Source organism: Tenrec ecaudatus, chromosome 2 (assembly GCF_050624435.1).
Source record: "Tenrec ecaudatus isolate mTenEca1 chromosome 2, mTenEca1.hap1, whole genome shotgun sequence".
NCBI classification, from domain to species: Eukaryota; Metazoa; Chordata; class Mammalia; order Afrosoricida; family Tenrecidae; genus Tenrec; species Tenrec ecaudatus.
Window position 1 is genome coordinate 291,812,167 of NC_134531.1, and position 27,342 is coordinate 291,839,508.

At 37.3% G+C, this 27,342-nt stretch overlaps 1 long non-coding RNA gene across 1 annotated transcript in view; it reads left to right on the forward strand.

Annotated features, from left to right (window-relative positions):
- Nucleotides 1–5,415: 5,415 nt before the first annotated feature.
- Nucleotides 5,416–27,342, forward strand: part of LOC142439884 (uncharacterized) — a 28,744-nt gene continuing 6,817 nt past the window's right edge. Inside the window, exon 1 of the long non-coding RNA XR_012782885.1 lies at nt 5,416–5,552. This is a non-coding gene — a long non-coding RNA (uncharacterized LOC142439884). The remainder of the gene's footprint in view (nt 5,553–27,342) is intronic.

Consider the following 27,342-nt stretch of genomic DNA (forward strand, 5'->3'; position numbering starts at 1 on the left):
TTCCGGAATCATCAAAATAAGGTGGAACAAATCCATAGAGTGACAGTACCAAACACACTAGTTGACATTCAGGAGGTATCATCTGAGCAGGAAAGAATGGAACAGAAGGAAGAAATTCAAGCTGCACTGAAACCATTAGCCAAAAATAAGACTCTGGAATTGATCAAATACTAAGGGAAATGTTTGAACAAATTAGTGAGGCACTGGAGCAAATCACTGATTTATTGCCAGAAAATGTTGAGGTCATCTACTTGGTCAATTGACTGGACCAGAACCATTCAAAGTTCAGGTGACCCAAAGGAATGCTCAAATTACAGAAAAATACCCCTGAAATCATATGCAATTAAATCGTTTTGCTGAAGCTCATCCAACCATGATTGCAGCAGTATATTGACAGGGAGGTGCCACAGATTCAAGCCAGTTTCAGAATATGATGTAAAATAAGGGATATCATTGTTAGATGATCTTGAGGGAAAGAAGAGAATAACAAAAATAGAATACTTTGGTTTTATTGAGTATGCCAATGCATTTGGATGTGTGGATAGGAAGAAGCTATGGACAGCCTTGAGGAGAATGGGAACTCCTGAACAATTTTTTATGTTCATGCACAAATTGTACATGGACAAGAGGCAATTGTGTGAATGGAACAAGGGAAAACTGCCTGGTTTATAATCCGGAAAGGTGTTCATCTGGGATATTTTCTTTACCCGTATTTATTCAATCTTTATGCTGAGCATGTAATCAGAGAGGTTTGTTTATAGGAAAAAGAATGTGGCATCAGATTGGAGGCAGGCTTGTTAGAAACCTTTGTTATGTAGATGACACAACACACACTGAAAGCAAGGTGGACTTGAAGCACTTGCTAGTGAAGATCATGGACTGCAGCCTTCAGTATGGACTACAGCTCAATGTGAAGAAGACCAGAATCCTCACAACTGGACCAATAGGTAACAACATGATCAATGGGAAAGGGTTGAAGTCATGAAGGATTGTGTCAGCTTGGATCCATAATCAATGCTCATGGAAGCAGCACTCATGTGATCCAAACATTTGTTGTGCTAGGTAAACCTGCAGCAAAAGGATTATGGTGCACTTCTCCCAAGCCATGGTCTTTTCAGTTGCCTCATGTGCGTGTGAAATTTGGACATTGAATAAAGACTGAAATATTGATTCATTTTAATTGTGCTAGAGGAGAATACGGGAAGTACCACGGACTGCTAAAATGACAAACATCTGTCTTGGAGGAGATAAGGTCAGGGTGCGCCTTAGAGGCAAGGAGAGCAAGACAAAGATAGCATGTGGGTTACGTGGAAGATCAGGCGATGAAAGGAAGGCCCTCAATAGGAATAGTTGACACAGTGGCTGCAAAGATCTTCAGGCATAGGAACACCTGTGAGGATGGCGCAGGACCGGGTAGTGGCTTGTTGTGTAATGCTCTTTAGAAGTGAGGATAAGATTTTGAGTAGCTTCCACTGGACAGGTCATGAAGATTAATCTATCTCTAGTTCTACCTCTCTCTATATCTAGCTTCTAACAGTTTGGGTTGCCTGATGAACTTCTCACTTGTGCAGTAGCCAAAATAAAAACCCAAAGCAAGTCACATATTTATTTTAAGATGAAAATAAGCATGTGAAATGCTACCGCGTACAATGTCGGCAAACGTTGGCTTTGCCTTGCGGTTATTGGCTCTTATGTGTATGTTTGCATTTGTCAGTTTACAGCTTGTGAAGGCCCTTGCCAGACCTTGAATTTCTCAGAGGCAATTACTCCTTTCTTTCAGAGTTTGGCTTTATGGACGACATAGCCCTCATACTTTTCTGCTAGGGTTCGTAGATGGGCACTGTTCCAGGGTGACACTTAAATCATGTTAGACATCATGACAGAAGATAATTTAACAACACACGAAAGTCTGTGTTTTCTAAGTCTAATCATTGAGGCTGAAGTGTGAAGCCTGGGCTGCACAGTAGAATTAGTCCAAACGCATAACTGCCTCTTGGAGCCAGCAGCGTGGAGGTAACTTCCACGCCAGAGCTGTTCTTGTTAAGTGCCTTCAAGCTGGTCCAGACTCCTAGTGACACTCAAATGCACAACAGAAAGAAATGACATATATCCTGAGCCGTTCTCACAATTTTTCCTTTGTCTAATTTCCATTGTTGCAGCCACTGACTCAATTTACTACCCGGCACTCCATTTTATGAAGCATGACGTCCTTCTCCCGGGACTGATATCTCCAGCCAAGCTATTCAAGATACACGAGACAAAGTCTCCCCATCTTTGTCTAAAGGAACATTCTAGCTACTTCTTCCAAGACAGCTCTTTGTTTGTTTGTGTTTTGATAGTCCATGGCACTTAAATATTCATCGCCAAACACCATCCTTCAAATTCATTGAACTTCTTCATTCTATTTTATTCGTCTTCCAACTTTTAAATGTATATGATTTAATTGAAAATACCATTTCTTGGGTCAGGTGCATTTTAGTCATCAGAGTAACATAATTGCTTTCCAATATTTTAAAGATGTCTTGTGTGGCGGGTTTACTAAATGCATTGCTTTAGCTCTTGATTGCTGCTTCCATAAACATTGAGTGTGGATCCAAGCAAGATAAAATTCTCGACAATTTCATTCTTCATTCTTTGATCGTGCTGTTACCTATTGGTTCAGGTGTGAAGATTGTGTTTTTCTTAACATTGAGTTGCAATTCTTACTGAGAGCTATAACCCTTGATCTCCATCAGCAAATTCACCAAGTCCTCACTGTCAGCAAGCCAGGTTGTTACACTAAGTGCAGATAACACCAGTTGAATGAACACCTCCAGGGAAAATGTTGTCAAGACCAAAAATAAACTGGTGTGGATGTTTTTCGTCTGCTTAAATGGTCCAGAAACCACCACTGTGATGCGTCTTGATTTTTTTTAAAAGAATCAAATGACTGAGACCACCTGGTTAATCTCTTAACAAGATCTACTATGTGAATTTGTACTGTCTATGGAACTGCCCCTAGTCCATCACCAACGGGTATTTAACAAGACTTCTCCTTCCCAGTTCCGTCTCCTTCATGTAGGATGAATCACCACCCCTGAACCATTGGGCCCAACACTTCAACACAATGATGAAATGATCAGACTTTTAAATTCTCATCATCAAAACCACCTGGGTTCAATTTGAAACCAGGCTCACAACTGCATCCTTAAATGCCTCCTGGCATTGAAAATGGTTTCGGTGATTTGAAGGCTGTGTAAGCGAATTTTACTTGGTAGAAAGACTCTCGGTTATCTAATGATTACAGAAATACGTGGTGTACTTTAGGTGAAAAACTTCAAAATCCAGGTTTCAATAATTAAGAACTGACTCCTTTCTGTGACTGTTTTCCAATTCTAGTTTTCTTTATTTCGTTTCTATTATTCCAACATGTGGCACATTGTACTAGTCCAATCGTACTTTAACATTTCACATTGGATTTTGGAAGGATTGCCATGGGCAAAGGTTTTTTTTCTTTAATATATTTTTCTTATGTGTTTTTTCCTAATGGTAACATGAGCAATAGTCCAGAAGCTTGTACAGCTTCCAGATGATTGCGACCTTTCTACAAGCCCTCAGGAAAACCTATATAAAAACATTTCATCTTTGCAACTTGCTGCTCTCTGCTTACTTCTAAAAATACACCCAAGCTGAGAACTTTCATTCAACACCCACTGTGTGCAGTTCCTGCCTCCATCTAATTCCAAGGAGACAGAAGCGTGGGAGTGGGTCCTGCTGTTCCTAACATCTAACTTCTCTGGATGAGAATGACTAGACTCTCGCGGTGTATGCATTGGTTTAGTTTGGTTTCAGTGTTAGCCTGTACCCCTTCCTGCGCAGTCTGATGAGTGGTGATCATGTATTTTTTATTCTGTAAATATTCATGAATACATACTCCCAGGATGGGCGCGTAGAAAGGGCGAGAGCAGTAGTTGCATTCAGGCTCAACAATGTAGAGAACAGATCTTTATATATTTATCTGTTTTAGCCTTTATTTTATTTTCAAATCTTTCCCATTTTTAACCAATTATAATATTTAGATAACATGTAACACATAGCTCACATTTTTAAAAAGTAATTTTAGGGCCATCTTTAAGACATCCTTTTCTAGAAATATGAGTTACATCATTAAAGGTGTTATATAACCATTCTGAATGAGGCTTCACACATGATAAGCCTATAAATATTTTTAATTTAATCTCAAGAATCTCTTAGCTTTGGGTTTTAAACGGTCTGTGGTATTAACTATAATGTCTACCATAGAAAAGAAAGATCCCTTTCCCCAGTGAGTGTAAAAGTGAAAAAGTAGTCAATACTTTTATATGAAAAACAAAAAGTATAAGAAAGTGCTCCTAGAAGGATTTGCTTATTATGGTTTCTTGTTTTGCATTCCAGTAGGAAATAGGGTAAGTTCTACAGATGATTTTATTTTATCTAATAATATGAATATTTATTTTTATTTCTTCAACTGTAATTTGGTTACCAATACTAGGGACAATTTATTACCTATTTACAAAGTTGTTTACAACAACTTTAGTGTTATCTTTTTGTATCTTAGGAACACAAGGACAGTTTCAGTAGAACCAGACATGAGATAGCACAGCTGTTGTGAGAGGCAGCTGGCTCTGACATTCTTGCTGCTAGATGATGGAGACTCTTTGGGGCCAAAAATTAATCTCATTTAGAATATTGTATTTTAGCAAAATTGGCACAATTTTGAGGAAAATAGTTTTTTGTTTCATAATCCCATTTCTAATTGTGACCAAAAATAACTAATTCATAATTGGAGCTTCATAAGGTTTTTTTTCCCTCTGATTCACAATGATAGTTTCAAATACCTTAAACCCAATAAAAATACATCTGTTTCCTATTGATCTCCTTCATTGGGCATGCTTGCATTGCTATATGAATAAAAATAATAAGCAAGTGTTTTGAAAGTTCACAGGGAGACATTGGAAATAAGGGAGAAAAACAAAAATCAAAGGTGTTGCTAAGAAGAAATAGAGTTGTTGGGGTTTTTTCCTTCAGGACAGAAAATATGTGAAAGATAAATCAGACAATTTCTTCCAAGGGATGGGATTTAATCAATGTGTAAGTCACCAGCAGTAAGAAAAGTCTAGAATGTTAAACTTGTGAAGAGTCCAGCCTTTGAACCTAAACGCAGAAGAGATAAAGATATAAAATGCTTACGATGGCACAAGACTTCTAATTAGATCAGACACAACTATTTTCCTGTTTTCTTTTAGTATCTCAGAGAATTGCAAATGATTGTCCTCTTGAGAATATTCAACAATAAGGGGAGCTGAAAATTTGTTGTATCATTTTCTGGTAATCATATTCCATGCATTCCACTGTGGTCAGAATGGCTAAAGATTTCATCATTCTGTCTACGAGTGTCTCTGCTCTAGATGAACTTGGTGTGCTACTGCTTTGGCATCAGTGCTAACGCTTAGAGACTCTGAATAACAGATAGAAATAATGGTCGGCTCGGCACCACCCTCACCATTGCTGTGTTATATAACTCATCATTGCAGGTACTATTTCAATCTATCTTATTTAGATCTTCCTTTTGTTCCCGCTGACCTTTACCTTACCAAGCATGATTCCTTACTCCAGGCCCTCTGCCAGGGTATCCTCTTAATTTTATGCCTGGAGTACAGGAAATGAGTTCATTCTATCCTTTTTCCTAAGGAACAATCTGGCTGTAATTGGACCAAAGTATCCGTGTTCATTCTTCTGGAACTCTATGGTATACCATTATTTTTAATTGCTCTCCTAACTCAAAGACATCGATTCTTCTTTCGGTGTGCTTTATTCCTTGTCCACTGTTAAACTAGCTATCTGGAAACAAAGACACGATGTCTTGTGTCAGGGGCAGCTCAGTCTTGAAAGCAACATCATTGCTCTTTTAATATTCTTAGCAAGGTTTCTGAAACTTTTATTTTTTCCCTCACAGCCTCCTTTTGCCAGAGAAATTTGAAACACAAACAAGCACTACTAGAAAAAAACTTGGATTCACTCAGCATTTGGGTTTGATGTAATTTCTGTTGTTTCATGTTTAGAAACCCTTAGTGTTGCCTCTGTGTTTGAGAACACACTTTCAGTGAAGTGGCTATACTTTCCCCTCTGTTTTCTTTGTCATTGTTTTCATGGCAGAATACTATCTCTGATTTCCTATTTCAGTCTTGTTTATTTTGAGTACTGGTTTATACAGCTCATCTCTAGGTCTATGATGGATTGTTTTATCGGTGGTTACTAAGACAATAGCAGTTTCTAAAGCTTTGATTATTTTAGCTTTGGCATGAAACATGGTTGCAGTTTTGAACAGGGTTATTAACCGGGTTCCCCTAGTTCAAATTTTCCTTAGAATTCCCCTTTCCACCTCATATAGTCTGAATTAAAATCCACCTTTTTAACTAGATACTCAGTTGACTTATAATAATCACCTGCAGATTTTGTTAAAATGTAGATTCTGATTCAGTATATCAGGGGTGGAAAGGCAAATGCTCAGGAGGAGGTTGAACCAGAGTCACCTGGTTTAAAGAACTGTCAGAAAAAGAATGAATTTTCTTTGGCTCGAGTGTGCTTAATGAGACACTAGGCATCATAGGTAATGCTTTGGCTTAATAGGCAAACTGAAAAACTTAGCTCATTGAATCTCAGGTGTATCTCCCCAGGCAGAGAGCTAATTAGAAATAAGTTGACTCCAGTTTAGAATCACTCAACAAAAACACATTGAATACTTATTATGTGATTAGGCTAAATTGTCTGAAAGAGACAGAGTATGCTAGGGCACTCATTTTAACATGTGGGCTTGGTAGAGATCCAGGTGTAATCTGCCAAATAAGAAAACAGAAATATATCTTGTTAAATACTAGGCTTGAAGAGAACTACTTTTATTATCTACCATGGAGCCTTGATTGGTATAATTAAACAAATGTAGCAATGAAAAAAATCAAGATTTACTTCTATATTCTTAAAAGCCAAACCAGGACTTGGAAACAATACAGGATTGATCAAAAGTGACTTGTTAGATGGCTGTTATAGTACAGTAACAATGCACACCTTGAATTCAATTATGTAACTCAGTCAGATATGCACATACATTCTGATCAAAGTATCTATCCCTGATCATCAATTGTTTTATTCAGTAGATAATGAGTATCTATCATTACCCAGGTATTGTTGTAAGTACAAGCTAGCTTCAAAGAGTTCATGGAAAAATTGACATAAAAGATGTTTAACAAACTTTTAGCCTCAACCAAGGAAAGGTGTTTGGAAGCCAAGCCGGAGTAACCATTCACTTTTGCCTTTCAGCAATACCGCCTTTCAGCAATACCATTCACTTTTGCCTTTCAGCAATACACATTTGGGGTCTAGCTAAGATTCCAATTTCCTTAAAACTTGCCCTGCGCTACTGGCCAATTGCTCCTCCCTTTTGTAGGTTCCAGACCTCGCTCCTACCAGCGTTCACCTTTGAAGGCTATTAGCAGTCTCACCTTTGGAGGTCAGTGAATTACTCTTGCTGGTCTTTCCCTCTGTAGACCCTGTGGCCCATGCTTGCTGACCAGAAAACAGTCGGGGCCCAGTTTGCCGGCAAAACCTGGGGTCCCCGACCCCTCTCTTGGTCAGGGGCCCCTGCTCGAGGCCCCAGTTTCATGGCACCCTGTAGGTGCACACTGATACTACATTACTTACCTTGAGGCATCAAGGCTCTCAAACATTTTTTCCTAAATGGGGATCGGCAGTTCAGAGACACAGGGTACCCCACTTTTGTGTATTCTGTCTAATTGGGGTTGATTTGACCCAGAGAGGCTGAAGCAACAGAGGATCCAAAAGTTAGTGCAGAAGCCAGAAGGAGCCCCCCTAGAAGAGATGGCTTCTGGGGCTAAGGCGACACTTTACAATAGGGAGCTAGATGGGGGGAGGAGAGAAGGAAGAACATCAGGCATGCCCAAGTGCTGGCCACATTTGCTAACTGCCTGTAGACTGCCTCCCAGGTTTCCCAGACCCGTGACCAAAGTGCCAAGTGAGATGTGTGTTGGACACTGGACCAATGGGCATAGAATTGTCCTAGCTGATTAGGCCCACCCGAGGGCCATGCTATCCTGGCAAGCAAACTGGTCACCAGGGTGTCCTTTGTTCTACGACAGATAGCCAAGAGGGAGGGCAGCCACAGGCCCGTGAGCAGCTGCTCATTGAAGATTGGCCCGGCCAGTCCATGAAGCAGCAGAGAGCTGTAGCGGGTCTGGACCTCGGGTGACCAATCAATGTGGCAGCAAGTCAGTGGATGTCTTCCAACTTACTGGGCTGCCTATCCTGTCCTCACCTTCTACCCTGGGCACCATGCACAGGTGAAACCATGGAAGCGGTTACAGTCAGACCCCTCAGAAGTGGAACAGACAAACACCCCTGAGAGCAGTTAAGCGCTCCACAGAAACTCTACCCCAGACCCATCACAGTCTTTAAGTCAGTGAATGCTTCTACCCCGTTCCTGTGTTGAACATGAACCTGCACCCATGCCTGTCAGTTCTAAGATTTCCTTTTTCTAACTTCCCGCGACACTAACCCACCTCCAAGAGCACTGCCATATCACAACCTTACCCCTGTCTCAAATAAGCTTATCACCTGTTTGTTTTTCCCAGAAATTCTCAGGGTACCAAGGTCTCTGACCCCCAGCTGTACCAGCTTCAGGGACACCATCTCCTGGACCCGGGCAACTTCATCTATCGTGGGCCCCGAGTGGACAAACCCTTCCAGCAGAGTAGGAAGGGTGTGGACCCAAAGCTCCACTCTGTGCCGGTTTTTGACAGCAGGAAGCAGCTAGAGATGTCCTTACCCAGTACCCCAACAATTTGGGTCCCTACCTCTTCAGTGAAGAAATGTTAAGTAGCCAGCGGGAGAACTAAGTTTTCTCTGTTGATATGCCAAAGCCTCTCTCCCCCCTTACAGGAAGTTGGAAGTTGCTTAAGTCTGGAGGGCATGCGCACATTCAGGTCTTTGAGACAGGGAGCCAGTAAACCTGGGTGGGACCTCATCTAGGCCAGGTGGGCTTAATTTAGCTAATGGGGTCAAATAGTACTATTGACCATGCTTCCCAATGGGGGCGCTGAAAAGCCAGAAGTTTCACTCTCCCAGAGACTCCTGCACACAACTCAGTGGCTGTGAGGCACTCCTGTGCAGCTATGGGGCAGACTCTCTCTCTAGCTTGTGTTGTGTTTACTGGAATGCCTGAAACTGCTTTTATAAACTGAGTTTATAAAACTCACCTGGATCACAAACCAAGCCCCGGCATGAGTCCTTTCTCACAGGCAGCCAAAGAATGAGGCATTTCTCCCGCGAGAGACCTAACAAATCTTTCAACATTACATCGAATTTTCTCTTGAGTTCTTTCAGTTCAAGGTATGCTGAATGTGTTCCTCTCTTTGGGGTTTCTAACTCTAGGTCTTTGCCTATTTCATTATAATATTTAATTTTAATTTCTTCAGCTGCCCTTTGAGATTTTCTGTTGAGTTCTATCACTTCCTCAGTTCTTTCATTTTGGGAGAACAAATTTCTCTATTCATTGAGATTTCCTTAATCTGGTCAAAACCTTGATACAATTGAAGGCTATTTCATTCTGGATGCGGCCTGCTCAGTATAAACTGAGAATGTGTGGAATCCAATTATAGAGACTGGATCCTTTGTCTGGTTCCTTAACCTCCTGCTGATTCCAGAAGCCGTTAGTCAATGGTTGATCTTGAATAATTCATTTATCCATCTCAGATTCATTTTGCTGAGCATTAACCAGCTTGTGATTTCCCTGTTTCTTGTTCATCAACCCTTACAGGTTTCTTGGGAAACCTTCAGCTTACTTCTGACCTGTGGACTTGAACTAGACTAGATTAAGCCACTTCTAAAACTGTGTGAGCCATTTCTTGATCTCTCTGTCTATGTTGTGTGTGTATACATATACATACAAGTGTGATTGGTTTTGCTTCTATGGAGAATACACCCTAACACACTGAATCAACTTATCAAGGCAAGTCAGATCAGTATGTTTTAGCAGGTAAAACAAAGCAAAATTACTTTTAATGTTTTCCTAAAATGGCATAGTCAAAATTTACCCCAAGGGAATTATCTATTTAAGTATAAACTTAACCCTACTGTCTTTAGCAGTGACACAGAAAATCAGGAGAGTTTTAACTAGCAACTGTGTGCCATGCAAAATAGATTGTTATTCATCAGGAATTCATAGGAAATTTAAGATAATAATTGAAACTTCCAAGAATATTTAAGGATAAAAATAATAAGCCTACTGGTGAATGCAGACAGGAGCCAAATTTGTCTTTCTGGATGAAAAGTTAAAACTACAGAAAATTATTTGACTAAACATCCTAAAAATACTTTTGGGTAGAGTAAGGGGGTTCCTGAAGCTGATTTTCAGAGTCAGATCCTATCTCCTTACAGTACTAGTGTTGAAATGGAAATACAAATGTTCATAGACACCAGTTAGACCCAGGGAGTGCCAGGATAACAAGTATTTGTTAGTCTGAATAAGTTGTCATAATTTTGCAGCTGATAGAAAAAAACCATTGTAAGATGGATTTCTGGTCTTTAATGCTAACTGATAACTAAAATAATTGGGTTTCATGGTGTTCTGCTGCCATGTACAATAGTAAACTCAGCTAGAAATGTCCTTACTGTCATTCTGGAAAGATCATTATGAAAAACAGTCTTTTTTTCCCCCTCCATCCTTTCCTGGAAATTCAGTTTGTTGCTTAATGTCTTTCTTGTTTAGAAATATTTTTCCAGTTTCAATTAAATTTAAGGGATGAGTAGAAGTGCCATTGTCAAACCAATAGTTTAACTCTGTTGCTTTTTAAACAATGCAATGAATTTTTATTTGGAACATTTCAAAAGAAATGAGAAGCTCTAAATCAATTTATCTGGATTTTGTATTTCCAAATTGATGGATCACATTCTGAAATTTGCACCAATTAAGGAGATTTCAGCAACCAAATATATTGCTGCACAAGGTCAACTAAAAAGTTTCAGATGAAAATGAAGGGTGCTGTGATTTGATAGTCATTGGAAGTTAAAGTCATAATGAGCTCAATTCTAAGAGTAACTAAGATAAAGAATTAGCTTTTAATAAGTGAGATAGAGAGGTTGCTAGAATTCTGTTCTACATTGTTCTTCTTTTGAGATATTCATTTTGTCATTAAAAGGATGGCTTCTAAGGCATTTTATTCCTTATTATAAAAGTATGTTCCGAAGAACAAAGAACCTGGCCACTGAGAGGTAATTAAGACTGATTTGATATAGATATTAAGGGTATAAACAGTGAATATACAAATTTTAAGAGTTCGTAAAATGGAACCATGCTTAGGCTGTACCTAGCTTTTTTGTTCTTTTCAATAATATATTTAAAATTATTTCCATGTCATCCAGATTATTTTCGTCTCAGTGAAAGAAAATCATGTAGTTCTAAATAATGTAACTTCCCCAGAGATCAAAGCAACATAGATTTTTTTTATATTACACCTCAATAATCCACACAACCCAATATTACTTGTTATTGGATTTGTATACTTTGGTTTGTTTGTTTTTTCTTTAGATTATTAGGAACACTAAAATGACTACAATGGTTATGAATTAATTGTCCATATTAATAGCTATTTTCTTATATTATTTCTAGTAATGCAATGTTGTATTGACATAGTTGAGACTTTTCATATGCATTGGAAATTGAACTCTATACATAATTCATTCCTATTTCCACAATAGTTTGAAAACTAAGGTTGAGATGGTTGGTTAAGTGCCCTTCTTCCAGTCCCCTCATAGTCTTATGAATAATAGAAAGTTTCTCATGGAATTATAGTTTGGTATTGGCTGCAGTATATTTATCATCCTCCCTTGGAATTAGGTATGATAATGTGACTTCTTTATGGCAACTTACATGGACAACCAATAATGTGAACAAATTCTGGGCCATATCTATAAAATCAAGTCATTTGCCTTCCTTTCTCCCCTCTACTTGATTGAAAACTGAAAGCATAGAAGTTAGACTCTACCCAGAGGGGCCTCCGAAGAAAGACCTCCGGATCCCTTTTTGAAAAGTCAGCCATTGAAGACCGCACGGAGCAGTGGCCCTCTGATAAACAAGAAGTCATCATTTCCCAGAATGGGCTTGATTGCAATTAGCAACTTGGTATAGTTTTAGGGGCTGTGGGTCTGATCAAACAGAAGGAAACTTGCATACCTATACAATAGCAGGATCCCTGGTATAGGTAACACATTGTGCAATAGAAATATTCTGGACAGCTTTCCATTTCAGATATTTATATGAGAGTAAATAAACATCCTATCTGGTATAAATTACTGCCAAGACATCCTATCCAGTATCCTAAATTGTGAAACTACCACAGTGAGTAAACCTGCAACTCTTTGAAGATTGGACCAGGAAAGAAGTAGGAATGGGGGAACTAACCATCCTTTTCTGAAAGCGACTTATTTTTCTGAAGCCATGGATTTGTGCCATGAGCTCTGTAAATGTCTCCCCGCAGGATGTTTTTGATGTCCGTGGTTATAAGGGGCACAATGGTCACTGAAGTTCAGCTCTTCAAATATGAAGAAATGGAAAAACAAACAGAGCAAACTTACTTCCTGAGCCTCAGGGCAGGGGAGACTGCTTCTCTCGTTCCTAATACATCAGTTACGGGAAATGTTGTTTAAAGGAGTCCTTACACGCAAACTTGAATTTCCACTGCTAAATGTTATTTATGAGTCCCTGGGCCTCGTGGTGTAGTAGATACACATTGGGTTGCTGATTGCAAGGTTGGTAGTTCTAAAGTGCCAGCAACCCTGAAGGAGAAAGATGAGGCTTTCCACTTAGTAAATAGTTAGACTCTTAGAAATCCACAGGGGCAGTTCTACCCTGTCCTATATGGTTGCCTTGAGTTGGAATGAACTTGATGGCAGTTATTTTGCTGATTTGGGGTTGCAAATGGATAATGAGGTTGGCTACTGACTGAAAGGTTAACTGTTCCTGTGTACTGTGGTAGTTATGTTTATTGTGCCTACTAGGCTCCCGTCGGAATGTGTAGGCAGAGTTTAATCAGGTTGCAGCTTGATTGGAGGGCGACCAAGATAAATGGCTCTGTGATGCCAGCCTCTTCCTCTGTCTCTTTGCCTTCACCCTCCTGTTGACAAGCTACTTCCAGACATGCTTAGAACTGTAGCCCTGGGGTGCTTCCACGGCCATTTGAACCACAAGACTCTGCACCCACTGACCTGTCATATCCCTACGTTCTTCAGCATTAGTGTGACTTCGTGAGTCTGTAGAGGGATTTTTGGATGAGTATTGAACGTTTGACCTAGTGTAGGACTTATGGAGTTGATCTGGACTGAGCTGGGATGTTTTATTTATGGACAATTATTCCTTAATATGCAGCTCTTTCTTACATATATATGAATGTCTTTGGGATTTGTTTCTCTAGTCAACTCAGGCTAACACATGCATCCAGATGTTCAAAAGAACATCCTGGTAAGGTACTAAAAATCAATCAATAAAAACCTGAAGAACGCAGTTCTGATATAGCAAACACAGTATCTCCTAGAGATAGAATTGATTTAATGACAATTGGTAATTACAAGTTATTTAGATTGCTCTATAATGTCATAGCTGATATGTTCTAATGTGACCATCCAACATATAAATAAGAGGAAAAAGCCTATTCATTGTGTTCCCGAGTGTTCTCCAGGAGCCCTCTTCTTTGATTTCAAAGCTCCTGTCAAAAATAGCACTAGAAGGAAGTTTTAATTTTGAGACTGATTTCATAAAAAATGTAATTATTGTAATGGACTCCACTTAAAGTAGCCAAACAATATAAAACTTTAGGGTGAATTATGATGAGGTTAACCAAGAAGAAATAGGGATTAGTAGAAAAAATGGTGGTAAAATAATGACTCAAAATTGCAAATTTTACAAAAAATATTAGAAAACAGACATGACATACGAACAAATTCAAACACAACAGCATTTAGTCTTTGTAGAAAATATATTTGTTTAGTTGAAATTAAATGGGAGTCACTTAGGAAAAGGCATAAAACAAGTGTTTTTCAACTCAGACAAAGTATTTGAAATCATTTAAATTCATCTATTTCAAAACAATAGCATTGTGAAATAGGAAGAACAATTTGCATGCTGAAAAATTTTCAAAATAAAGAGCAAAACATTCTTGTTTTTACAACCAAAAATATCTTGTTTTTACAGACAAAAATACATCTTAGTGCTTACATGTCAGTGTGATAGATTATTTACAAATACGGTTCTAAAAAGTCCCTCATCACTAGTATATACACATTTTTATGTAATTTTGTAATTACGCTCACAAGGAGGTAGCTCTATCACCCTTCTTTTTTTTGAAAATGAACTGGCCTTGTGATATTTCATGGCCAGCAGAATGAGGCCAACTAACTTGGTGTGACTGCCAAACTCAGAACTCAAGAAGATATCAAAATCTTCTTCTTTTTGAAACCAGATAACAGCACAAGAAAGCCCATGGTGTCAGAGATGAAATGCAGAAAGAACCAATATCCCCTAGCTATTAGCCCCAGTCAGTGGCTAGCCATGTAATTGATGCAATGGATTCCAGGCAAATTTTCCACAGAAAAATGTGCCAGCTCACTTCTTGGGGAGCAAATATAAGCCATACTAACTGAGTTCTGCCTGTGTTGCCCACATTTCTTTCCAAACGAAAGAGTCATTCTAACCCACTAAATTTGGGAGTAGTTTAAAATAATTTGTTGAATTGCAACATATGGAAAAATTACTTATATCACGTTCCTCTTCTACCAAGCAAATCAGTTGAGGAAATGGTATTGATTTACTTGAGTAGAGATATTTCAATATTTCTTGGAAAGAAAGCTCTTGTTCTGCTAAATATTGTTACTAAAGATGTTACTATGGAAGTGACCCATCTCATCATATCATAAATTGAAAAGTTGGAGTTCATGTTAGGTCTTTGCATGAGTGACACTACATCAAGGCAGATCCATTGATCACAAAGGATCTTTCACGAAAGTGGACCATGTGTAAACCAGTGAAGTATCCCTGAGTGCAAGAAGCGGGTGGTTCAAGACCTCTCAGAGATGTCTGGGAAGATGGATTTGCTGATATCCCTCCAGAGGAACATAGCTTTGAGAACGTTATAGAGCAGTTCTACTCTGTGACACACGCATCACCGGGAATTGTAATGAAGATGACCATATTTTAAAATGTTTGATACTTCAATGATAAAAATCTTATTCTGCGCATGGGTGCAGTTTAGTTCATACTTTTTTAATTTAGTAGATTTTATCTAAATATCACTAGTGCTTTCTCAAATCTACTAGCTGAATAATTTGTATTTGATATGGTATAACGATACTTTGTCATAAAATTGTTTGGGTCAGGCTTATGGACACATTGATATTTTTACAGGATGATTTATGATACTAACCATGAGATTAATTTCTGATATCAAAGCTAAAATTAACTAGCTTGGCAGTTTTTCAATTCAACACATGATAAACACAATAAAAATTTCCTTAAGGGTGGAAAATCATGAAACAAAAAACAGCAACTGGTGATCAACATTGTATTTGTGTGATTATTCTTAGGAAAATTTCTACCTAAAGCAAATTCACAAAAACAATTAGACAACTTTATTTATAGAAAGATAATGGGCTCAAATCAATGTTGCAGTCATTTTAAAAGATTCTGTTAATATTCATCTACAGACTTTCCCTGCTTACATGTCCATGATATGACAGGGGAAAAGACACAAGGGTTTTGTTGTTGTTGTTGTTGTTTTGTTTTTTTTAGAGTTAGAATACAATGAAGCTTATAAACAACTAATTATTTTAAACATTTCTTTTTAGGAGTCCCTGTGGTATAGTGTTTAAATGCTTGATCGCTAACTGAAAGGTCAGTAGCTTGAAACCACCAACTGTTTGGCAGGAAAAAGCAGGGTAGAAAGGTGGTAGTCTGCTTCCATGAGGATTACAGCCTTGGAAACCCTATGGGGAAGTTCTACCCTAACAACATCTGTAAGGTTGCTATCAATGTGAATCGACTTGGGCTAAGTAAGTTTAGTTGTTTGGTACTATCACGTTGGCTCTCCTTTGACACTATACAACAATAGTGTCATAATCCTGTAATCCTGGGAATATGTCCCCTAAAGCCTACAGCACCCGGTATTCCCCGGCAGTCTCCCATCCAAGTACTAATCAAGCCGGACCCTGCTTAGCTTCCAAGATCAGCGTGATATATACCAAAAAGAAACACTGTTTGGTCCTGTGCCAACCTCACCATAGTTACTCTATTTGAGCCCATTGTTGCAGCCACGGTGGCAGTCCATCTCATCCAAGGGCTTCCTCTTTTTGATAGCCCTCTATTTTATAAAGCATGATGTCTTTTTCCAGGGAGTGGTCTCTTCTGCTAACATGTCCAATGTAAGTGACAAGAACTCTCCATACCCTTACTTCTAAAGAGCATTTTGGTTACACTTTTTCCAAGACACATTTGATTTCTCTTCTGAAAAGCCACCATAGTATTTCCATATTCTCTAAAACCATAATTAAAATATATCAATTCTTCTTCAGCCTTCCTTATTCATTTTCCAGTTTTCACTTGCAAAAGAAGTAGTTGAAAACATCATAATTTGGTCAGGCACACCACGGTTTTCAGCGGATTTGCCCAAAACTAAATCTGATTTCTTGACTGCTGCTTTCCTAAGCTTTGGTTCTGTGTCAAAATCAAATGATATCCTTGGCAACATCAATATTTTTTCCATTGATTATGATATTGTCTATTGGTATGTTCGTAAGGACTTTTGTTTTCTTTATATCGAATCGAAAGCTATACTGAAGACTGTAGTCTTTTATATTCGTCAGGAGCCCCTTTGAGTTCACTTTACACTCATCAAGCAAGGCTGTGTCGTCTACATATCATAGGGTGTTGGCGTGCCTTCCTCCAGTCCTGATAAATTCTGCATTACATGATACATATTCTGGGATTATTTGGTCAGCATACAGATTGAAACATTTTAGTCAAAGAATGCAATTTTGATGCAAACTTCTGATTTTAAAATGTTACTATCCCCTTGTTCTGTTTAAATGGCAGCCTCTTTGTCTATTTACAGGTTTCACATGAGCCCAAGTAAGTGTTCTGGAATTTTAATTCTTTGGAATGTTATCCATATGTTGTTATGATCCACAGAGTTGAACGCTTTTGTATAATCAATAAACACAAATAAACATCTTTCTGGTTCTTTGCTTTCAGCCAAGCAATGATATCCCCAATTCTCCTTCTTCTTTCTGAATCCAGTTCAAATTTCTGGGGGCAGATTGTCAATGTACCGCTAAAACCACTTTTAAAATATCTTCAGCAAAATTTTACTTGTGTGTGATATGACTATTACTCATTAATTTCCACACTTTTGAAGTCATTTGTTCTTTTGAATGGTTACAGATTTGGTTACAGATCTGCTAGGTGGTGATCCAGAAGGCTGTCTTCCAAATTTCTTGGCATAGAATAGTGAGTGCCTCCAGCACCTGATCAGTTTGTTGGAACATTCCAATTGATAGTCAGTCAAATCCTGAACACCTTGATTTTTCAATAATGCCTTAAATGAATGCAGCTTAGACTTCTTCCTTCAATTCCATGGGTTCTTGTGTACGTGCTGCCTCTTGAAATAGGTGAATGTTGGCCAGATATTTTTGGTAGAGTGACTCTGCATTCCTTCCATCTTCTTTTGATGCTTCACGGATCATTCAATATTTTGCCCAGAGAAACTTTCAGTTTGTGTTACTTTTAGATATACCGGGTGTGTATTCCCTTTTGGTTTTCTAATTGCAGTTGTTTGCTCATTCCAGTAAAATTCTTTATCTTCTCATGCCCCAAAGGAGGTATCATTAGCCTGTGACCTGATTGACAGGATAGACTTTCCACCCCTTAACTCTTACACCCTCCAATCGACATGAGCCTATGTAACTTCCACAGATTGGAATGCTCATATATTGCTGGTGGGATCACAAAATTGTATAACCACTATGGAAAACAGTGTGATTCTTCTTTCAGCAAATCCAAATAAAAATACCTTGTGACCCTGGAATCTCTTCTTCGTAGGTACTTCTCCCCGCCCCCACCAATAGAATAAAATGTAGACAGATACATACATGCCATGTTTATTGCAGTGATTTCTATAGTGGCAAAAACATGGAAATAACCAAAACCCCTTCAGTGGAGGAATGGATAAATAAATTCTGATACATACACACCATAGAATATTACACATCTCTAAAAATGAGGAAGCTTTCAAACATTTCATGACATGAATGAAATTCAAAGATATTATGCTCAATAAAATTGATCACTCTCATAAAGATAAATATTTAATGACCATTGTTATAAAGAAAAATATATACAAGAACATGGCTTTCACACCAAAGTCGAAGACGTTGAAGGCTTTGAGGAAGGTAGGGTCAGGGGTGTGTTGGGAGAGTAGGAGAGAAAATCAGAGGAGAAATAAAAAGAGAGCCACATTCAAGGGTGGTTTACTGGGACACTCAATGTGACTGGGACACACAGGTCTGATACTATGGCTGGTGCGAATATGCATAGTATGTGTCTCTTTGTTTGTAGTATACTCCACAAATTAAAGGCGGGGGTACCCAAAGAGAAATACGATGGTAAAAAGAAAGATCACAGTCTTGAAGGCCCTCCAATTCCCTTACCATGCAGACCTGAGCACTGGTCTGAGAGGTCAGAAAACGGAGAAAGAGTAACTTTGAAACATACTTCAAGGATTTTTAGCACACAAGCTAGTATCAAACAATTGGAGGATTATGATCACTCCAGGAATGATAAATTGAAGAGGAATAATGTCACCTTAATTATTATATAAGAACTTATATGGCTCATGTGTGTGTGATAGTCTAGAATCTACATATTTTACTGAGCTATTTCAAAGCAAGTTCTATGAAGAATATGATTCCATTTACTATAAAAGCTTCAGTATTTATTCTATGAAAACAAGAATAATTGTTTTTATTATAGTCAGTAGTTAGTTAAACCAGGAATTTGACTTCTTTGTTATATTTCTAGAGTAGTTCTGTTGATGTAGTTGTTCCATGTTGGGATTCTCACCACAAAGTCAGCTATTTGAAACCACCAGCCACTCTGAGGGAGAGAGATGAAGTTTTGTACTCACTCCAAGATCTGCAGTCTCATTCTATGCTGCCTGTAGGAGGGCCAGGAGTCAGAATTAACTCAAGAGCAGTGAGGGGATTTTTGTTGTTTGGCTATATTTCTAAGTCATTTTCCTTTAAAATTATACATTTATGTTTCTTCTGGGAGTATTTATTCTTTGTTTAAAATGATCTCCCTTTGCTAAATACCTCCACACATAGTGCTCATCAAACTCATTATCAAACCCTTTTCTTATAGTGGACTGTTTGATAGTCTACCAATTTTGTGACCCATAAAATATTACTTAGTATATTTCCCATCGATCCTATTGAAGCACAATGCTCAGCATTTGATAAATGTTACATAAATATTCCCAGGTAAAGTAATGCCTTAAAAAATTGGAATTATTGCTTTAACCTTAACACTTAAATCTATGGTATTTATACTACCTTACCTTTTAAATAAAAATTAGAGTCATATACTAACAGAATTTATACAGAATGCACAATCAACCATTTAAATTTTATTTTAGTATTTTAAAGATTAATTTACAGCTTCATCAATTACTTAATAATCTGAGTTTTAGATACATGAATTACTTTTATTATCAAACTAATTCTAGTTACAAATTTATTAAGGCTTGCTTTGTTTCAGTCATCTTACATATATCTTACAAATTTTTATCATTTAATCCAAATAATAAGTAATATTTAACAAGTGTATGCCACATCATAAGTAATATATTAAAAATTTTGTAAAGATTATCAAATCTCGCAATACAATGGCAAATTCTTCTAAATCTATTTCATTGCTGTAAGTGCTGTACATATTAACTCATTTGAGTCTGGTAGCAAATTAAAATGGAGATATGACTGCATTTTTAAAAAATGAAAACACATAGACACAGAAAAATAGTGTTCAATATGAATTATTATGTCTGTTTTAAATAGAAGAAAACAAATTGGGTAAATTTGATTACCCAAGGCCATTCAACCTGTTAATGGCATTGCTAAGATTTTAATTCAGGCTTTACTGAATCCAAGACCCTTGTTTTATTGTTATTAATATTATTATTATTTATTGGTAATTGATACATGGACAATATCATTCCATATTTCAATCACATCAAACAGAATTGTATAATGGCTATCACAATCAGTTTCCAAACATTCTCCTTCTTCCTGGACTCCTTGACATCATCTTTCCCTTCCCCCACCATCCCCACAGTAACTCACCGAAACCCTTATTCTACTTGCTGTCCCTATGGGTTCATCAGTCCTGGGTTTCATCTACTGAAAAACAAAAATATATAACATAACTTCAAGAGCGTGACCTCCATTGACATAACTTCTCTGAGATTTTCCCTAATATGAACAAAATACTTGACTCCATGCAATGCAAGACTGAACCAACTTCATTGTTACCATTTAATTAAGGGCTTTTATGACCATGGCAATCACAATGATTATGGATTTGCTTAATGCATTTTAAGTATATACTATTAGTACATGGACACTCATGATTGTTATGTCATCTAATTGGATGATAATAAAGCTGTCTTTATTATTAGAACCTATCAGTCATTATTTTTCATATTTTAAAAATTATTTTTTATTACACTACTTATGTCTGCTTGCTGTTGCTAGGTAAATATTTTCATAGTGTACATATTATCACACTTATAATTTCATACATTGACTGTCATTTTATTTTAAATATGATTATTTTAGTTTAACCTATATTTTAACCTCCTACTAAAATATTCTATATTATAATATATGAGTGTAATCTATTTACATTTAATAGATGTACTAATATATTTGTAATCAACTATATAATCTTATTTTGCTTTTTATGATTTAATTTCTTTATATTCCCTTCTTTTCTGATTTAGTTGTATTGCTAATAGTGTTCTTATTCTACTTTGTTTGAAAATGAAAGTTTCTTTTTTTAGTCTTTGTTTCTCACATTTTATGTGCCTGTTTATTTATTTATTACTAACAATGTGTAATGTAGTTGTATATATCTTCTTTCTCCAAAAGTTAAAATCCTTGAGACAGGGCTATACATGCTATTGTCTGTGGAGCAATGCCTGATTTTAAATTACTTCTTACTGGACTGTAATAAAATAAATACAGAGATTGGAAATAGAGATTTCAAAATTCTTGTACCTATTTTTAAAAGTAATTTATGTCCATTACATATAGGAATTAAATGATACTTACATTTTGTGTATATTTTCCTTTTGCCTTTAAAACTCATTCTAAACTATTTTGTAAATAATATTTGAATTTAAAACAAGAACTTAGTCTTTCCAAACAAAGTGAGAAACCTTGAGATTTTTCATTTCAACTTCCCAATACTGTCACCAGTAATCTTATTTCATCCTATAAAACAAAATTTAGCTATCACCATTATAATTATTATTGTTGGGTTGTATAGTCATACCACTTAGACCCAGCATTTTATCTGTGTGACACTGAATACATTTCTTAAACTCTTTTTGTTCTAATAGGTTCTCATCTTAGATAATTCTACTACTTATTTTGTAGAATTGCTATAATAATAAAGTAAAATACTATATTTAAAATACTGAGCAAAGTGCTAATACTGATCAAGGTTTTTCATAGATAATAGTCATGATAATGATGGAAATAAGGGTCATGATGGTGACACGATGCTGTGACTATTTAAATTATGCTTAACACTTGGGTCTATTTCCTGTTGAGTTATCTAGATTGATATTTCTGTGACCAACTCTGCATGGTGTCCATGAATATTAATGTAGACAAAATAGGATAAAAATAAGACTTAATCATAAATAAATTAATTTTATTTATTCTAAAAGTTTTATATGATTAATTTCACCACAGTTTATTTAATTAGTCACATGTAGTTCCAAATTATTTATAATATCCATGTATTTATATTTTACTTCATGATTAATAACTAATGTCTAGCAACCATGCCAATTTTGAAGAAAATGCAAGATCGGAGTCTAAACTGTGTGAAAACTGATGCTTGTGTTTATAAACTACAATATTGTTTTTTATTTTGTGAGCATGGAATACCAATAACTTAGTAACCTGTTCGAGAGTTGTAATTACAAAAGAAAAGGAATTGGATGCCAATGGAATGAGAAAAAGTAGACATAGTAAGAATGAATGAGAACAGAAAATTATAATCATAAGGCATAGTTGAAGAAATAGAACAGTCGGGTAAAAACAACCCTTCATTTTACTTAGTAGGTGCATGGCACAGAGAACATCAGTTTCCTATCCTTGAAATAGCCTTTCACTGTCAAGGTGGTAAGTTTGCCTCTCAGCTTTATCTTATCTTCACTCCTTCACCGCCTCTTCTCCATCTCTCTGTCCTCTCAGTATTAAGATGTCCCAGCACACATTGTTGGATATTTTATATCTGATGTTGTCTTGTAAAAATCTCATATGGACTGATGACTTAAAATATCACCTACAGGCTAATAATTTCCAATTTTTATATATACAGTCTAAACTTTCTATGAACTAGATTGCTTGTCAATGACCTGGTTTATAGTCTTATTTGGATGTCTAATATGTGTTTTAATTTGAACATGTCCAAAACTAAGCTTTGGATAAAATCTTCGCGTCCTTTGTCCTGACCTTTCATAAAATTTCTGAACGTGTGTGTGTGTGTGTGTGTGTGTGTGTGTTCTCAGGAAAGTCTTCTAGCTGTATTCTAGTTTATCTATTCCTAAGACTGTGAGTACTCAATTCTTCAGCACATGGTGCCAAAACAATCTTTAAGTTTTATCCAGATTCTGAACACACTGATCACTGACAGTTGCACCTCTCTAAATTGTTACAATGGCTTCTTAAGCGGCATTCATGCTGCCAGATTTATCTTTGTTACAGGCCTTCAAATAGTGGTCAGAGACTGATGGAAGCTAGTGAATGATGGCCAGTTTTGTCAACATGGTCATTTTAGTATCTGATAGGGTACCTCTAATGAGGTCGATAGGGTATCTTATGAGGAACCCTTATTTATTACCAGTTATAAATTCCCTACTGAAGATGGAGTAGTCATGAGTCTGCATCAAAATTCCCCTATTAAGCTTTACATCAATTTTGCATAAAGTCTTTTTGCTGTCACACACACATAATATCAGAAAGTTTGACAGATTAAGTGTCCTGAACATTTGGGCTATTTACATCAAAATGCTTCAGAATCTTGGTTGACTTTGCAGATTTTCTTGTTATTTGATACATAGGCCACAACAATATTTTAGAATATGGCTTAACAGATGTGTTAGGTAGGGTTCTATAGAAAAGGAAATCCAGGACACAATTCTGTACATGCATACAGAAAGAGATTTATATCAAGAAATGCCTTACACAGCTTAAAAAGTTGGTAAGCACCGTCTAAATATATAGGTGTGGTGTTAGCTTGAGGCTTCTTCTGGCTTATATCACTTCAGAAACTGATCAACAGGAAGGAGGATGAAAAAGCAGGCCACAGACTGGTGGATGCATAGGTAAATGCAGTCTAGGGCAGCTGAAAGAATTCAAGGTGAACAGCCTGCTGACAGCTCCTGGAATTGGCAGGTGACACAACAGGAGATAGAGGAAGCAGACACACAATCCAGCTCCAGCAGAAAGCAAGGAGGCAAAAGAGAACGAGGCTCTGCTCAGAGTCCTTCTCTTATTCTACAGGACACACCCCTAAGGAGGTTTAACACCATGGCCACTTCCATCCAGGAAGGGCTAGTTGACATGAGCTCTAACCACCACAACAGAAATCCTGTGCTTTGTTTAATGGTGGGAGGTGAAAAAGGCACTAGTGTCTTCCCCTTTTAGAGGCTATTTAAGAACATGCCACAAACCACTACATCCTTAAATTATTTTGATTAATGTGCTAGTATTCTCTTTATCGAGTTTATATTCTCTCCTCTAAAGTACATGTTTCTTTGCAGTAACTCCTACACCCTTCTCATGGTTGCTTACCTGGTATGATCTCATCAGTATAATAGACCAATGGAATATCATCAATAGAGTAGATCAATGAGATGCTCTACTGGATTCTCCTGAGTTCAGGGTCTCTTTGAAATATATAATAACAGTCCAGATAAAGTCCATAAAGCCCAGTCTGGATAAAGTCCATAAATCGGATATTGGCCCATATGTCCTATACCAATCTATAAAGCCATCTTCACACTCATGCATCACATGCAATGATGCCAAATCCAAGGTTAGCAGTTTGAATCACCAGTTACTATGCAAGAAAAAAGGGCAGGCTTACTACTGTGGCAGTTATATAATCATTTATTAATTTGAGAGGATTAAGAGTGAAAGGGTGCAGTCTAGCCTGTCAATCAGGTCATAGCCAATGAGGGCTCTGTGTGGGCCTGGCCTACTCCTGAGGATTCTGGGAATTCTTGTATTCCTTCCGGGAGTTGGACACACACTCCCTGCAAGACATTTTGGTTGACAAGAACATGAAGATAAGTGGAGGATGTTAGATCACATAACACAGAATCCTGTCCCAGTCAAATTGACATGAAATCTATTCACATCTTGAGAGAAGGACTTCTGTACAATAAGTTTCTTTTCCCCCCATCTTATATGATGGCAATTCAATGCCTATAGAACTAAGCACTCTATATTATTTCCTAAATTCAGCCATTACATGTTTTCAGCTCCTAAAGTTCTATCATACTGTTATTCTTTCCCCTCTTCAGAAGGCTATAACATCACCGGTCTTAGTAAGATCTGATTCGATCCAGTTGTTGGATTAGAGGTCAGGAGGGCAGGTCGGCAATGTTCTGAGAGGCCCAGAGTTGTCTTCTGAAGGGAAATAAATATCTTGAAAAGTTGGTGAAACAATAGGCTTGTTGTTGTTGGGTTTTCTTAGGGGCTATTGAGTAGGTTCCAACCTACAGCGCTCTATTCACAACAGAACAGAATACTGCTCAATCCTACATCATCCTAATAAGTTTTCCTATGCTCGAGCCCATGGTTGCAACTACTGTGTCAATCCATCTAATCAAGGACCTTCCTTTCTTTCACTGTCCCTCTACTTGCCAAACACGATGTCATTCTCCAGGGATGAGTCTCTCCTGACAACACTTTCAATGTGAGACAAATTCTCACATCCTTTCTCTAAGGAGTACTCTGGCCACGTGTCTTTTAATACAGAGTGGTTTGTCCTTTTAGCAGTTCCAGGGTACTTTCAGTATTTTCGCCACACCACAATTCAAACGCATCAATTCTTCTTTGGTCTTTCTTATTCAAATGCCCAACTTTTACATATATTTGAGGCTATTGAAAATGCCTCAGTTTGGGGCAGGTGTTCCTTAGTCCTTAAAGTAACATCCTTACTTTTTAATTCATTAAAGAGTTCCCGCGCAGAATGTAATGTGGCAGCTGCTTCCATGAGCATTGCTAGTGGATCTAAGTGAAATGAAATCCTTGATGACTTAGAACGTTTTCTCCATTTATCACGATGTTACCTTGATAGGAAGAAATGGCTACTCCTGCAGGTTCAGAAGATTCAGAAAAAATTAAGTTCTCCAATTTTCAAGTGCAACCATCCAAAATGCCTCCACCTTATAGTTTATAATCATATGCATACTTTGTGCAAGGATTTCACCTACCAACAGTGACGGGCTCATGTTCCCAAAAAAGAAATCAATAATAAAACTCTAAAATTGAAACCAAGCTTATTTCCTTTTGCAAATATTCCAGGAATCTGTTGGTGAGACAGAAGTTAGTTTGGGAATTTTGTTGGAATGTGTTCTCAGGAACATCTCTAAAAGGAGAAAAACCAGATTCAGCAGCTAATGAGTCTGATTTATAGCGTAGTAAGAATAGGGATTCCATTTACTTCACAAGAAACTTTGAAGCTGGGTTACTCTGTAAGGTTGTCTCAAGATTGCTTGTATATATATATATATATATATCTCCACAATTCAATCAGTCACAGTCTATGACCCCAGGCAAGGCATCTCTCTTTACTAAAAGCAATTTCTAAAGATGAATGATAGCTGGGAACAGTACAATATGAATTCACACTAACCCCCAAATTTGATAACTCTAGTGAAGATACTTCTTCTCTGCCAAGCATAATATTTGATTAAACTGACACTTTGAATGGGTCTATTGAGTCACTACTTCTGTATCAACTGTCTTTATGACAAATAAAAGCTGTGGACTCATGCAGTGGAGAGATGGCCAAGACATCATGTGGTCTTCTTGAGTAGACTCTTGACTCCCTATCGACAGTATTCTAAATGCCTCATTGTCTATTTCTGAATAAAACAGTTGGTGAGATACAAATTTCCTTTAGGGAGACTCATTCTAGTTTGTGTGCTACCCCTCATTTGGAAAGCTCCCTGAGCAGACGCTGTTTCCGGAATCGCTTCCACCTTTTCTTCTATCGCTATCATAAAGAACCACAGACAGAGAATCAAATACTAATAAAAGTGCATCAGGCACATACAGATGGTTATTAAATTGTACCCCACTCAACCCTTTCCGTTGACTTCAACCACTCTGCATGTGCTTAGTTACCATTTCCATCTCCATCTTGAGAATGCATTTCAAGTCATATTTTTCCAAGTGTTATTTGCAGAACGTAACACTGGGCTACAAGACATGACTGACACAGAATGGGCATAAGAGTTCTCCCCTCCTTAAAAAAAACATACACTATACTCCAGTTGAGGCAGCATCCTATCCTACTAATGCTTCTGGAGACTGAACCATGGTTGATTTTACACATTGCCTAAAACTGCTATGTTATTAGTATAATTAAAATAAAAAGCAAATTTTCGACCAACTAATGTCCTGTGATATAAAAATTGTATTTCCTTTTTTATCTTCCCTAAATTATATGACTGGTCTCATTTTATGCCAGGGAAATAATAAGCATAAATAGAGAGGGTAAAGAAAACAAAGAGATAAGTAAAGATAAAGAAATGTTAGCATGCTCTTAAGTGATCAGTGAAGTGAATCTGAAAAGAATTCACTGGGTATACACTTTGTATTGTTTGTCTTATTTTCTCTGGAAAGAATAATATCAAAAATCACAAACCAGGGCATAAAGAAGAGCTAGATTTTAGTTATCTTATG